General features: G+C 41.7%; 1 protein-coding gene across 9 annotated transcripts in view; it reads right to left on the minus strand.

Annotated features, from left to right (window-relative positions):
* FYN (FYN proto-oncogene, Src family tyrosine kinase) overlaps window positions 1-16,346 on the minus strand; it is a 209,773-nt gene that overhangs the window by 140,120 nt on the left and 53,307 nt on the right. For 3 of the 9 annotated variants that reach the window (XM_045391653.3, XM_065543226.2, XM_065543225.2), the window contains one exon: window positions 15,535-15,636. The exons of the other annotated variants lie outside the window; for them this stretch is intronic. The gene's annotated coding sequence lies outside the window, so the exon portion shown is untranslated. The remainder of the gene's footprint in view (window positions 1-15,534; window positions 15,637-16,346) is intronic. 9 annotated transcript variants of the gene reach the window in all.

Below are 16,346 nucleotides of genomic sequence, written 5' to 3' on the forward strand. Positions count from 1 at the left end.
CCAGTAACATTAATGAATGTCCAAGAGGTTTTCTTATTCCCAAGCTACTCTGAATTGTATATAACAAATTATATAACTGATCAGATCCCAGCCAGTTTCATTCATCATATATCCTCAGCTGTTTAGTTTCACATTCTGTTTCATATTCTCCAATCTGTGAAGAGTCAAGTGTAAATACTGTTAGCATCATGGAAGGAAGTAACCCACTTCGTAGTGTTTTGAGCCACTGACTCCTGGGGCATGGGGGTGCAGGGTGGGTGGGGAAAGACCACAGAGATAAAGGGTAACACAGAAACTTGAATAACAGTCTTTGCTTATGGTTTTGACCGGCTAACATTTAACACCATTGCTCCTGAGATTAAAATGAAACAACTTGCCAAGGATAATTTCATTCTTGCAGCCAACAGTGCAAATGTAGAGTTTCCTGAAGAAATAATCTGTGGAAATGCACAGCTTCCCAAAGAAGCCATGGTATGTTAATATGGAATATTTTGCTTTCCAAGGAAACACCAAAAAAATATTCATCGTGTTAGGAATGGAGCAAACCACATGAAAAGAGAACAGGAAAAGCTTCTTCTCTCCCAGAAATGACCTCCTCCCCTCAAAATAGTTTCCCACGTGCTAATTTACTGCGGGGATGAGACAGTGTGGATACAGCTATTAGTTTTGCTTAAGTCTTCTTATGTTCAAACCCACAGTTTACATCAAAAGCTGCTAAAGTAAACCAAATAAACCAAAACAGAACATTTCATTCCTGTGTATTGAAAGGCAGGAAGAGACATCATCGTTCGGAAAATATATGAGGGCTATGCTTAAGGATTCAGAAAAACAGGCCAAAGTCAGGCTTGAAGAACACCCACATCCCCTGTGATCATAAAACCCTCAGTCCCCAGAGGAACTGGGGAACAGACTTCGGCTTTAGAAGTGGCACCCTCCTTTATTTGTTCTGGTCGTTCCTTTCTTCCCAGGTGGATGCTGTAGAGGTCCCCAGTAGCTCATAAGCAGACTACTGGGACTGCAGCTCTCTGGCATCCCTGTCCCACACAGGAATAGGTTGCTACATTGCAAAACCAATGCATTTTTAAAAAAATCCAGAAGGAGGCAAAACTTTAGGTTTCTCTTTCATTCTACTGAGTAGCTGGATTTTGGAAACAAACATACCATGCCCTGAATTACAGCCAATGCAATAAATGGCACAACCTGAATTTTTGGTCCCTAATCTTTGTTCACTGGGGTATAACACATAATCCAGCCTCTTGGTAACAAGGGGATACCTAGGCAGTACTTACACCAACAGAAAAGAAAACGAGGGCTGTGACTCATAAGCAGTATGTGGTCCTTCCCACAAGTGGGTACTGTGGCGTTGTGTGGAAACTTGGAGGCTTTAATAAGAATCTGCTATGTCAGCACCATGTAATATAATAGAAAGAACTCGGTGAGGACTTCAGAAACCCTGATGCTGCTCTAGGCTTCGCTGGTCATTTCTCCTGTGATTTCAGTCGTCACATCACTTCCTTAGTCCTCAGCTTCTTTATCAAAGTATACCAGATGATTCTTATGTTTCCTCCAGGCCTCTCTGCCTTAACCCTAACCCCGGGGTTAACTTCCAGGAGTCCTTTTCAGCCTGCTTCAGCCTTCCTAAGGGCCTCCCCTTAATCTAGTGCCCTTTGTGCTACCCTGAGATAAACACCACATGGCTCGAAGTATGTTTGCAAGACAACTGTTTAGTCCTACAAGGCATTTTACATGTATGGTTAAGGAGCTGGAACACTATCTTTGAAGGCTTCCTGTCAACCACAACCCCTCTTAGCCTTGGCATTCCCATCACTAAAGTGGGACAGACATCTTTCTCACGGAGCTGTCAAATATCAGGTTCTAAGCCACTGAGAACACTGCCAGATACAATTCATGATGTCTAGATAAGTGTGAATTTCAGATACACAATTTGGGACATACATTAAAAATTATACATTGTTTAAGATACAAATTTAACTGGGTATCCTATATTTTGCTATTTGCTAAATCTGGCAGCTCTACACATGGTAGACGCTGCTGTTGTTGGTCTTAGGTACTAGGCTGCCTCACCAAACCAGTCTTTACACGGAATAAAACAAGGGTCCATGTGGTTCAGGTTCCTTCCACCCTCCTACACCGGCCCCCTTTCTGGTCCTCCTATAGGCTTCACAACATTACACATTCCCCCTGGGTCCCTTCTTTCTGAGGCACCTGAACTGTCTACTGATCACCCTTCCAAGCACAGCCCCCTCCCCTTCCCCTGGTTGAACAAGCTGATTGAATGAACTCATACACATGCATCACTGATCATTTAATGAGTCATCAGCCCCCTCTGAAACCACTGCTTTTTCTTTAAAGGTCGTTTACAACCTCAAATTAAAAGGACTGAATTACAGGCCACGTAAAAGTTGAAGTGGAAAAAAAAGTAGGCAATGGGGTGGGGGAAGCTGGGACCACTTAGGAGCTGGCTCTCACAAGAGTTCCTCCAGCGTGTTTCTGCTTTTCCTAGTCTTTTCCTTTTCTTTTGAGCCCACAACAGCTCTTGGGGCAGTTGAAGACCCTGTGGATAAGGGAAAAAAGGAAGGGGGAAGTGGGATGGGCACAGTAGGAAGCTGGGGTCTATGTGTAGACTGGTCACCACATTCTTCCCTCAGCCAGCAGCCACCCTCTGGGAGTCCCAGGCAGTTTCTAGGGTGCCCCAGCACTAGCATCTAATTTAGATTGTAGAAAACACAAAGCCTGACTGAACTTTCTCCTTTTTAACCAGTTTGTGTTCAGAGATGAAATACAATTGCACGAGCTTGTAACTCCTGGAACCTGAACGTTGGTCAAATATATAACTCCAGGGGCCATCTCTTTCCAGAGCAAATCAGTCTAGAAGGCTCTGAAGGCTAACCAGAGGAGAAGGGGTGGGACACACTTGCATCAGTATTATTCAAGCACCCCAGACTGGGTCAGGAGGACACCCCTTTGGCCCAGCTCTGCCCTCCTGGAAGGATCCCTGTCCCTAGGTTACTCTGTCCAAGATGACCCTTCACCTTCACATCCACAAGCCATCAGCTAACAGCATTTCACCAAACCGCCAAAAGGAAAAGGCTGGAAACAAAGTAAATCACAAAATTGACAAAACAGATAGTGCACTATCCTTCTCAAGCAATTAGCCTCAGCAGAGGGACTCTCATGGGACCTTTGCAGGAGATGGAGCTACTGAATGTCCCGGCCCACTATCGAAGGTGTGGTAAATTATTACCAACTGGGGACCAAGAAATTCTGTCTTCTAATATTGCAGTACCCACTGCAGAGAGCTGCTGGCACCTGGGGTCCGCCCCGCTAACTCAGTGGAATGCACCTCCCCATTATCTTCATATCTTCCTAACTATGCCGAGACTAGGGTGGGAAATGTTTTAGACGGTAGGAGTGGGAGTGGGAGGCTGAGAATCCTACATGCCCCAAGAGCTTCACATTCTTATTCAATCCTCCCAACAGCCTAGGAAGGAGAAATGGACCCCTGGGTCCACGCAGGATTTGAACTCATGTCTTCCGGACCCCAGCGCTGAATGTCCTCCACACCCTATTTGTTTCATTCAGAGTGCTGAGCTCTGATTTCACGTTTCCCTTGGAAGAATGGAATGTTGATGCCTTTTCCGGGTGCGCTCTGTGTGACAGGGACAGACTACTCATTTCATGGGCTTGTAACAAGGGATCGACTGAGGGATTTATTTTAACAGAGGACTTATTTATAATATTTTTTGTAGGAAAACAGTGTCTTGTATTTAGATAGTTACATTTCATATCTTGAGTTGTACTTTTGTAGCACACAAGAATTTGCTTCTTAGCAGACGATGGTGAGGAATTCCACGGCAAGATAGACACCGGGCTTTTACTCCTGGATAATGGAAAATGGTCTCTTCAGGATCTTGTGCAGTGAGCCAGCGAAGTCTGGTCACTCCTGCTAATGGATCAGTTCACTGTTGCTAACAAGGAGTTAAAAGAGCAATTCTTCCCCTCTCTCTCAAATTAGTTTGATTTCTTGACTTTGCATTATACTGTATTTTTAAAGGAGAGTTCTTCTTTACAGCCAGCAGGAGTTTATCTTGATTACTCACTCACCCTCATGGAAGATTAACACATGGCACAAAAAGCAGGGATCGAGTGCCCTTTACTGGCCACCTGTTCAGAGGGCTGCCCAGGCTGGGATGCTATGTTATCAGGTTCTGTGTCCAGTCAACTACAAAAGGTTAGTCATTGCAAGAGCCCTTAGAGGCATCCTAAGCGTCTCCAAATGAGTAGGTTGGGAGGTGGGGGCCTGGAACCTGCATTTTCACAACTTCCCCGGGGGTTCTGAAGCACCCTAAGTTTGGGGACCACACTGGTATAGAACACCCTGCTATTAAAGGTGAGGTCAGGGCCGGACGTGGTGGCTCATGCCTGTAATCCCAGCACTTTTGGGAGGCCGAGGCGGGTGAATCGCGAGATCAGGAGTTCAAGACCAGCCTGGCCAACATAATGAAACCCCATCTCTATTAAAAATACAAAAATTAGCCGGGTGTGGTGGCATGCGCCTATAGTCCCAGCTACTCAAGAGGTTGAGGCAGGAGAACCGCTTGAACCCAGAAGGCAGAGATTGCAGTGAGCTAAGGCCGTGCCACTGCACTCCAGCCTGGGCAACAGAGCAACACTCACTCTCAAAAAAAAAAAAACCAAAAAAACCAAAAAAACCAACTGAGATCAGAGGTCAGTCCCTCTGGAACCACTCAGCTTTGCTGTGTCACAAAGGCTCTGAACCAGAAAATCTGCAAACACACTCTCTATCAATCAGGGTACTAGCAAGAGACAGGTGGCACCCTCAAATTACCACAAAGGGGTATTTGCCAAGAACTGAGCAGGGCACAAGGCCTAGTGCAGCCCCCTGGGCTAGTAATGAGGGAGAAACAGGTAGGGTGGCTCTGTTATACCAAAAGGCTGAAGGGGCAAGGTGAGGAAGCAGACACCAGAACCTGGACAGAAACACTCGCGGAAGGGCTGCCTGACAGGAGCAGTGACCACCATTTCAGGGCTGCAGCGAATCAGGAGGGACCCCACTGTGGGTAGATATTCTGACCTCCCTCTTCTTCCTCTCTCCAATCTCTGGGCGTTCCTCTTGCTAAATTCAACTCGAAACCAAAGGGAAAGGAACTCACTGAGGTTGTGCATAGAAGTCAGTTTTCTGGGGCACAGAGCAGAGTGGAGAACGTTTGGATACAGAGGAGCATGACGAAGATGCCGGGTGCAAAACTTCAAAAGCAAGCATACCGGGGAGTGTCAACCCCTTACCACCATCATCATGCAGGACAGCAGCTAAAGGCTGTGCCACACGCACTCATGGAAGCACCCGATGCTAGAGGTAACTGCAGACTCCTACCAGTAACTTTTGAAATGACACAACTTCGTCCAGAGAAGTCGTTTAACATTAAATTCATAGATGTTCTTATCAAATATTTATGGAGCGCCTATTCCATGCAAGAAATGACATCTGACTTTAGCTGTGTAGTGAAGGTCTCAGTGTGTTTTGTGTTAAACACGGTGAGTGTTCATCTGGTTGTATGAAGCCCCCATTGCTTTTTTCCTAAAAGAAACAAAAATAAATACACCACAGAAAAGGAAACTCTCTCAGATCTTTAAAGTGGAAAGACATTACGCTTCAACTGCACATACTCACGGCCTTTTAAAAAGAAAATAGATGATTTTGCAGTTAGGTTTTACCTCCATCTAGGCAAACAAATATATAATGTGCTTTCAGGTAGCCTGAAATAAATGGGTTGAAGGATAGCTTTATCCCATCTTTCAAGGTCCATACAACTAATGTCAGTTCCACTAACCTGAAGATGTTCTCAGGAGGCATTGCGATTGATTGCCATTCTCTACTCTACGGTTACCTTCAGTGGGTAACCAATGAGAGACATTTACATTTCCCCATATCCATGTGCACTTTTCATCAGCATAAGTGAAGAATAAGCACGAGTCTCTTGAGTTCTCTGGATTAGTCATGGTGCTTCGTGGCATGGGGAATGGTGTGAGCTCCTAGGGATACACCAGGTTATTTCACAAACACACGGCAGATGTTAGGTGGCACTAACATCAAACCACAAAACATGAACCTTATTTATTTTCCAATATTTTTCAAGCACCAAAGTCTCAGCCAGATGTTGCCATGCCAGTGACACCCTCCAAAACCTGCCAATCCCCCTCTTCACTGGGGAGGTGTGGCCTTAGGCTTGGAGCCTTCAGGCATGGGCCTCTCTTATTTTCACTTATCCATTTTAATGGTTATCATTTCTATCAAAGGATATTGGTTTTCTACTTGAGATGGTCATACAAATTTCTTTAAGAAAATTCAGTAGAAAAAATAAATTCAAGAGAAAATATTTATACATTTTCCCTTAAAAAGGTGGCACATAGATATGGCAAAAATCATTAAGGTAGTATACAAATGACTCAAGTGTGGAAACACTGATCTAATACTAAGTACACCTCATGAGTCAGAAAAACCTACGTTTTAGTTCTAACTGCCCTCAAATAGGCAATAATGACTGATTTCCTTACTTTATAAAGAGCAATCCTTTCAGTGAAGGTAGCAGCTCTCTGGTCAGATGGCTGTAGCTCAAAGAGAGTAATATACATTTAGTAAAACCGCTTTGTAATCTGAATCCTGTCTTGTTCATGAGATGACAGAGATGCCTATGATAAATGATTAAGGATTAAGGTTTAAAGATTTATATTACTATTAGGATGAAAATATGGGAATATACATCATGAAGGTAAGGTAAAAAGGTGGTCTCCTTGTCTGCTGGCATCAGGTCTAACAAGGTAGCCTTTGGCTATCACTGGAATGGGAAGAGAAGAACCTCTGATTCATGGAAGGCCTTCTCTCAGAGTATCCCAGGGCCATCCAGGCAGAATTAAATCATAAATGCAATCAGTCATGGGATATGAATCCACTTGATGTCAGTCTGGTAAAAATACTGAATATAGGCCGGGCGCGGTGGCTCACGCCTGTAATCCCAGCACTTTGGGAGGCCGAGACGGGCGGATCACGAGGTCAGGAGATCAAGACCATCCTGGCTAACACAGTGAAACCCCGTCTCTACTAAAAAAATACAAAAAACTAGCCGGGCGAGGTGGCGGGCGCCTGTAGTCCCAGCTATTCGGGAGGCTGAGGCGGGAGAATGGCGTAAACCCGGGAGGCGGAGCTTGCAGTGAGCTGAGATCCGGCCACTGCACTCCAGCCTGGGCAACAGAGCGAGACTCCGTCTCAAAAAAAAAAAAAAAAAAAAACAAAACTGAATATTCTGCGGTACTGATCAGGGAAAACACTTTCAATAGTTACCTCCTGTGTGAACTGTAAATCTCTTAGATGGTTTGGTTCGGCCCTGTTTCATCCCAAGTCACCCAAACCCGCAAGCTCTAACCCCTTGAAAAATTTACATGTATGTTCATGTTCCTTTCAAGTTAAGACCTCAGGAAGCACTAAATCAACCAATGTATGCTGTCTTTTTTCTTCTTAGAAATACGAGTGTGAAGCCCAGTGCCTAGGTGCACTCACACCCACTTCCACACATGCCTACACACCCCTGCTCCCTGTGCTTCCCCGCAAACCCACCCTGTGGGTGGGGCAGAAACGAATGCTGCCGGAGGCCCTTCCAGAAGAGGTGTTTGAAACAAAGCATTCTGTCCTTCTCAACCCTTCCTTACACTTGAGCTTTGCTAAATCCAGTATGTCAGCAGTCTTCACTTTGGAGTTAGGGTCCTTTTCCTATCCACTGTTGTTTACTTGTTTTAAAAATATTTCTACAATGCATCCATTGTTCTCCATTCACTATATAATTGTATAATACATTGGCAAGCAACTGCTCCTCAATGAATAAAAGTGTGTTTTACTAAAGAATAATTGGAGCTGCTTGGCACGGGAGCCAACCTTGCCTGGCACCAGCTGATATATGTGGCAAACATGGCTGTCTTCTGCCTCTGCCTTTGCTGAATATACAAGTAGTCAGGAGCTGTTAACTCTAGGAGCTCAGTTTTAGGAACACAAGATACAGAAATTTTTTTTTATGCTGTATGATTTCATTTATGAATTTCTTTAGATTTACTAAGTTGCTAGAATTACAGGAAACAAATAGACTTTAATTTTACATAAGTCATAAAGTTTAGAGGAAACTTTCAAAAGGAAAGGTTTTAAAGATGCCATAATGGGCAGTAGCAGGTTGTAGGGCTTGGGGTATGCATACAGTATAAGGATTGGACCTGTAAATGTAAGTACTGCAAATACTGGACAGTGTGGGTCAAATAGCTTCTGTGCTCCTTATTCTAACTGAATCCAGTTTCACAAATAGACTTGTTTGAAGACAAAGGGCAGAATGTAGTTTTGTATTTCATGATCTATCAAAGCACATCGGTACATTTTTGGGTGACTGCCTCACCCTTATCCCCTTCTCTGGGAATCTGTTCTGACCTTACTTGACCTTACATATGATGAGGGTAGAGGTGACCTTACATATGATGGGGCAGGGGTGAACAAGGGAGGCTCATTCCTGTACTGGCTAGGAACCTACAAGTTGTAGTTTGGTTTAAAAAGATAAGTTAAACTAATTAGATTGTTCTACCAGGAATTTGGAGTTCAAAAATGGGGAAGGTATTGCTAGTTAGCTGTGGGTTGCTAAATTGTCAGATTACATAGATTAGATGTGGGCACTGCAGGGTCTATTGTGGGCCAAGGACAAGCAGAGGGAGCTGGTCTACAGATCTGGAAGAATGGGACTCTCCAGGCATCACAGGTATAGCCTTGAAACTGCGCCCAAAGGAAGAAACAAACATACTGGCTCAAGGGACCAAGTTTTAGGACCTTCTGCACCCCAGGACCCAGTTTAAAGTGTGGACAGTGCTCAAAACAGTTATATGGAATGCTAGGGAACTGAACTTGGCCCAAGGGTAGCCTTTTAAAGAGCCCTGTACATCAATGGAGGTAGAACGAAGTCAGATAGACATAGAGCTAAACTGGTTTAAGTGAAAAACAGCAGCTGCTATCAGCTCTGTATCTAAGTGAATGAGGGCACTCGGAAGAACAGGGCTGTGACTGGCTGGGCAGGAGTGGGGGTGACAGGGCCTCTGGGAGGAGGCAGGGCAGATGGTGATGCTTCAGGGGAGTGTAGCAGAAATGCCCATGGCAAAACCCCGAGACTCTTTCATCTAAATGGATGTGTTAATGGCTCCCAGGGAGTGGGTATAAGAGGGCTTAGCACATATGCCTTCGTCTACTGTACTGGCTGTAAATAATCCATGTGCTTGTCTGTACCATCTGCTTGGTGTGCACTTTGTGGAACTGTGTGAAGAAAAAGAGTTTGGGGAGAAATGGCTAGAAATACTTTAGTTGTATACTTAGAAACCAAATATACTTACACAGCTAAATTATCACTCTTCCTTTATGGGGGTAATTAAATCAGAAATGTTCCTTTTTTTTTTTTTTAAAGGGAGGAAGGGAGGTTGGACAGGAGGAGGCTATAAAGCTTCCCGAACATCAAAGAGCAGGTCACAGGCACAGAATGAGGCCAGAGACAAGTCTCCTACCACCAGTGTTAATCAATCTTGAGTTAGTCACACTTAACCAGTCTCAACTGCAAATTCTTCATCTATAAATGAGGGGTGTGTCACTCACCTTCCTCAGCGTAGTGTTTTGAGAATTAACTAATATCTAAAGCATGAAGTTCTTTAGATAAAAGACATCATGAACATACTAAATATTTTTATGGAGAGAGTCATGCCCTCTATAAAGTGCCAAGTAGATATTATACACGATTGTTGCCCTCATGTACACATTGAGATTGCCTTACTCATCTTTCTAGTTCCTCAACGTTATACAAACAATATAATTAATTCATTCATTAAACAACTATTGAATAAGCATTTACTATGATATTTACTTCTAATTTTAAACCTGCAAGGGCAATTGTGTTGTAAAATCATGGACTTACTGTCTTGCAAGTAATTTCCAAAATACAAAGTTGGATTTGTTTTCAAAGTCAAATAACTGATATTTTCCCTCTTCTAGATTTGTGATTATCTGTAGTTTGGTGATTTTTGAGAGTTCAAAGAGCTTCCCCACCCAACCCAGTTGAACTTTACCAAGGCCTACCACAGCAGCAATTTAATAAAGATATTATCCTTAACCATCAGAGAACCCAACAGCTTCAGGAAGACTCTACAAAACATAGCATGAGCAAATGACTCCAGCTTATGAAACGCAAACTTGAGAGAATAATCATACTGCACTAGCCTCATTTACAAACTATATCTCATCTTGACAATATTCCCAGAAAGAATGTAGGTCAAATCCCAATAAATGAAATCACAGTGTTTCTCAAATACTTTTTAGGGCCTTCAACTTTCACTTTATTGGAATCTGCTTGGAAGAAAGAGGTATTGAGTGCTGTGGTTAAGAGCTAGCATGCAGGACTCCAACAGACTCCAGACCATAATGATAAGTTGCAGACTTAAATCAGCTACTTTAGCTCTGTAGGCCTCAGTTTTGCTATCTACAAAGTGGAGATAATAATGACCCCTATTTCACAGGATTTCCAAAAAGCAGCAGTGAAATATTAAAGGTCTTAGAAGCATTAGATGAATGTTAGCTATTAACGGAGATCTTCACTGTGTGGTAAGAGGATGTGCGTGGATGCCAGAGTGTCCTCAAAGAGGTGTGAGTTGAAACTTGCAAGTGGGTTGAGGACAGATGGGGAGCCCTTGTTACCTCTAAGTTCCCATGATGCCCTTGCCAGGCAGAAGGCACAGAAGTATCAAGAAAACCGACGGAGATGGATCTTCTTTCAGATCTGTCCCAGCAAGACATGAGCTGAAGTACAAGAGTTTAGGCCACCTTGGAACCAGCACTAGCAAACCTTAATTTCTCACTGGGTCCCAACGCCAGAGTGCCTCACTGCTGTCTTGACTTACGTTCACTCTGTAAAGAGAAAGTACGTTTGCTCTGGAGGACTTGAAAAGCTAAAGGGAAAAATCCCACGCCAACAATTGACTTCAAACAGTATTCCTATTCAACATTTTAGAAATAGGTCAAAATGATGGGGAGAAAACAAAACCTAACATTTGGGGAAACTTTCAGAATTGGCTCTGGTTTTATGAGTTGTTATAATTCTAAAGACAAAAGTGGGGAGGAAAATAATAAAGCCAAACGATAAAGCCATTTTCATTGATGAGGTCCCAGATTCTCACCCAAAACAAAACAAAGTAAAACCTGAAGCACAAGAAGATTTTTTTTTTTCACTGCAAGCATCTGAAATTTCCTAGAAGAATAAAGAAATAATTAAAGTTCTAAATTAAATACAAGTAAAATTTGATCTATGCTAATGAAAAGTTGGAAATAATTAAGAATCTGAAATGGAAAAAAATTATGCAAAAAAATTTTATATACATAGTCTAGAATAATATATACTGTGTAGAATTAAATTAAGAAAATATTATATAAACCTAAATTATGAATTTCACCCAGTGACAAAGATATTTTCAAGGATCAATGCCAAACACAATACATATTTTTAAAATATCTATTTGGTCTGAGCCTTCAAAACAACTCCATTCTTGTTCTGTAACAAAAAGCAAGAGATGGCAATAAAATAAAAATAATTCCTTTTCCATTCAAATGAATTCACATGGAAGTTCTACTCTATATGGGGCAGAAACGCAAGCAAGGATTTGACTGTTGAACACATACGCATGAGTGCAGCCAGCAGGTGAGTTCTCAACTTTCAAAAAAATTATAAAATCTAATTCCTGGATAATCTCAAACAGGCAAGGCAGGGAAGCTGGTGAATTCACAGTTCTGCATGTGTGTGTGTACACAGGTGTGCTTTAAAAGGATTTCCTAATAGGCTTCTTTGAAGAGCTGGCTTCCCTCAAAACAAATTTAATACTGAAAAATTTAATTTTGACAGTATTCAATAACAGAACTATCTCATGAAATTCAGCTCAATCACACTGGATGAGAGCTGGAGAGCTGAGAAAGATTCAGAGCAGACACCTGTTCAGGCAGTTTACATTCAGTCAGCCCAACACCACCTCCATGTTCTCCAGGAGTAGAAGCAACAGGAAATGGCTACAGCTGCAGCCTCCCGCAGCCTGTAAACTGTTTAAACATCTTCCCAAATAACAGAGAAAATGGTCATATTATTTCTCATTGCATAATAAGCAGGAGATCTGAACAACGAATTAGGAGGAACTGAAATGTTTATAGTTTTAATTGTCTAAAATATCTTTCAATTATACTTAATTTTCATTCCAATAAAAACTTTATTACAAATAAATAGCAACACAAACAAAATTCCCCATTAAACCATTATAAAAAAATCTAGGTAACCACTCCCTCTCATTGTTAATAACTATACACATTTGCTGAGATTCAAAATGCTGTACAGTCTTAGTATGGTTCCATTTTTGTAGAATATACAACTAGAGGAAAAAAATACTAGAATAAAATACTCCAAAGGCCAGAGACATTGGTCATCTTTGAGTAGTGGAACTTCAGTAAAGGAGTTATATCCTGTTCTCTGAGTACCTCTTTTTTTTTTTTTTTTTTTTTTTTTTTTTGTCTTTTTTTGAGACAGGGTCTTTCTCTGTTCCCCAGGCTAGACTGCAGTGGTGTGATCATGGCTCATTGCAGCCTCAACCTGGGTTTCAAACAATCCTCCCACCTCAGCCTCACAGCTGAGACTACAGGTGTGTGCTAATTTTTGTAGTTTTTGTAGAGACGGGGTTTCGCCATGTTGCCCAGGTTGGTCTTGAACTCCTAAGCTCAGGCAATCCACCTGCCTCAGCCTCCCAAAGTGCTGGGATAACAAGTGTGAGCCACCATGCCCGGCGTTATCTGTCTTGTTCAGCTACTGCTGAATTTCACTTGTGGCCAGAAAATAAGACAGTATTTTTTAAAAATTTAAATGCTACATAGCTAGGTGATGAGCTAAATGGAGACCATATATTTTTAGGCATTTACCCTTACGATTTTTTTTAGGTACTCCTTAAATGCCTCTTTGTTCTTTTATGTTGTCAAAAATATGGCATCTATTGAAAACAAAAGGCAATTAATCAAGTCATACAAATTTAAACATATTTAACTCAAAGGGTTATCTTTGAGTTAAATACATCTTTGAGTTAAATAAATCTCCCTTATGACATATTAACAACTAGAGCAAAAGCTCTGATAATAGTTACACGATGCTAAAACCAACTAGATTTAAGTCAGTAGTAATATTTATACAACATCCTTTCAGTGAGGATTCAGTTGCCTGAAATAGACAACCTCTCGCTGATTCTAACCTGACCCCGAAGAAGAAAATAAAAAAAGATCTTCCTTTTTAAGAGAAATAAAATTAAGACTCAAAGAAAATTGTACTCCATAGATCATATGGAGGTCACAATTTCTTAGTAGTTAAAATTCCCATTCCAAGCACACTGAAAAATCAAATAAATATAAGTTAAAATTGCAGAGTATAATTTTTCACCTATCAAGTTTGCAAAGATGATACCCAACAAAAACTATTATCATGAGAATATGGAAAAACTGGCATCATCTGACACTTCCAGTAACGAATGTTTAGGCAATAAATACGGATCAAACTTCAAAAGGTGCCAACTCCTTGACCAGCCAATTCTCTTAGGAACTTATTCTAGGGAGAAAATAAAGTATTCAAAGACACATGTTGCAGTATTGGATGTTCAATGCAGTGTTGCTTCTAACAGAAAAATCAGCAATAACCTAAATATCCACTGAGAGAGGAGTTTGCTGCTGCATCCCCAGGATTTAGCATAGTGTCTACTACATGGTAAGACTGAAAAAAAATATTTGATGAATGAATGTCACCATGAATAAATTAACAGGATAAACATGTACAACTGAATTTTATGCAGGCATTAAAATTTTGATGTAAAATTATATTCAACAACATAGAAAGGAGTGATCAAAAGAGATTATAGATTAGCTTATAGAGTACAATCCCAATTACATGAAATCATGTATTTCTACCTGTGTATATAGGTGGGATTTGGATAATTATCACCTTTTTCTATATATTTTTGTTTTTTTTTTTTTTTTTAAAAAAACACAGCAACCACATATTTTCTATTTGGTTGAGTGAAGTCCTATTCTTTAAATTTTTATCCCAACCACTCAAGCTATAGAAGTATTATTAAGTAACAGAAAACATTCACAGGGTAAAATTTAAGACAATTTCTTTTGCCTTGATTTCTCAAGTACTGTTGTACTAAAAGTCCTCTTTTCTGCAAGTTACTCCTATAATATGGCTAAAACTAAATGAATACATGGTGTATCATCTTAAAGCAGGTGCAATAAATACCCTGGTAGCTATCCCACTGAAAAAAGAATCTCCACGCATGCTATTTCACTGGTTTGATTTTCTCTGTCCACAGCCCTTCTGAACTCAGCCTTGTTAACTTTCTGGCAAACCCTCATGGCCCAAGGATGCTCTCCTGGACTCTGTGTGCATCCAAGTGCATTCATCATCAATGGACTCCATCTGTCAGCTCCACACACAAAGACCTCAAGTTATTTGGCAAAGATACATTGCTTTTCTTAAATGCTGGATTGAGTTTCAAAGTGGACCACTTGTGTTAGTAACTAATGGTTTCTGGTAATTATTATTTTCAATCCAGGATAAAATATAAGTATCCCTAATAAACAAATGACAAAGTGTCTCTCTTTGGATTCCAACAAGAGCAGCGTGATTCCTCCATTGGGGCACTGTCTGGTTACAACAGTGCCTGGCTGTGATTCTGGCCAGCCTCTGAAAGCAAGAGTCAGGGCCAACAAATGCTCCATCTATGCACATGTGCCCTGAAGAATCAGCCAATTGTGAGAATGGCAAAGAGCACACAGATGACCTGATGACTGACAGCCTCTTCCTTTGGATGCCATTTATGTGAATTCCAGAAATCTGCTGACAGTTATCTCATGCCATGCCAATACAGGAGTTCACCACGCCAAGAACAAGCTATATATTTCAGTCTTGCAGTATTTCAACCGAAATAATCCTGTGCAGCAGCGGCAAGGTGAAAGGCTGAGAGAAACAAAGATGGACCACTGGGAGAAAACACACACATCTACCACTTCCCTTTGTGCAATTTCTGGGTGCAATATCAATTCAGGTGGCCGCTGAGCACAGCAGCAGCACACACCCAACACACAAAGCATTTATAAGTATCTCAGGCATAAGGGTGGCTGGCTTGATCTGATCAAGCTGACTATGGACTTAATGTTGTAAATACTCCTTTTTAAAAAGGCATATATATGAAGACAACCCTATGGGCATGAGCTCTGAGTTATGTTTTCAGTGGTAATGATCACACATGTTTGATGTTTGTACCACTAATTTGCAAGATGCTTGGCCAGCCTGGTGGACTGTGCTGTTCAACGCCCACAGCCCACCCCAGGTGCCCAGCTCCCTCCATGGTAACGAGTACCTGGTCTGTTGCCTTGCTGCTGCCACTGCTGACTAGCTTTCTCCAATGTTGCTGTCATGTGCCTCTACCCAAAGCTGTCTGCCTTTGAGCCACAGCTATTTCCTGAGGGAGGTAAAATTCAACAAATTGCAAATAAACAACACAGAACATGATCTCATGCTGTCATGCTGCTGCTTCTCTAAATTGTAGCATCATAGCAGCTCCCTGATTTACAAGCATCATTTGACCCTCATGTTTCTCTTTTGGTTACTTCTCCCCTTGAGTCCATCAGCCTCCTCCACTGCCTAACTATGTGTCTCTTGGACCATTCGGCTCTGCTTCACCCCACTCAGACTCTGGCTCTCAAGCTCACCAAGCTGCAAAACAGGTTCTTGCAAAGTTCACCAGCAACCTCTTAACTTCACTGTTCTCATCCCCCAGGACCTGACATTTAACACTGTCAGCAGCTCTCCTCACTAGTCTTGGCTAGGTTTGATCATCTTTTCTCACCCATACTGCCTCTTTCCATTCCCTATTTTGGTCGGATGCGCAGAAACTCAGAGAGAGTTTTGTCTCCCTCTCTTCCTTCCCCTTAATCCCCTACATCCAGGCCCAGCTTGCCATCAGCAATCCTGGAGATTCAGTCTTCACAAAGACTTGAGATTTTCATTAAGATTTAGTGCAGATAAAATAAAACAACATTCCCAAAAGGAGTCTGTAAACTATAGTACATCTATAAATACAAGGTATCAGTATGGGCAGAATCATTTTATTCCTTTTCTGTTCCTTGTTGAAGTCATTCAAATTCTTATTCCAACATTTAAATCCTTCCA

This window comes from Macaca fascicularis, chromosome 4, assembly GCF_037993035.2.
Source record: "Macaca fascicularis isolate 582-1 chromosome 4, T2T-MFA8v1.1".
Lineage (NCBI taxonomy): Eukaryota > Metazoa > Chordata > Mammalia > Primates > Cercopithecidae > Macaca > Macaca fascicularis.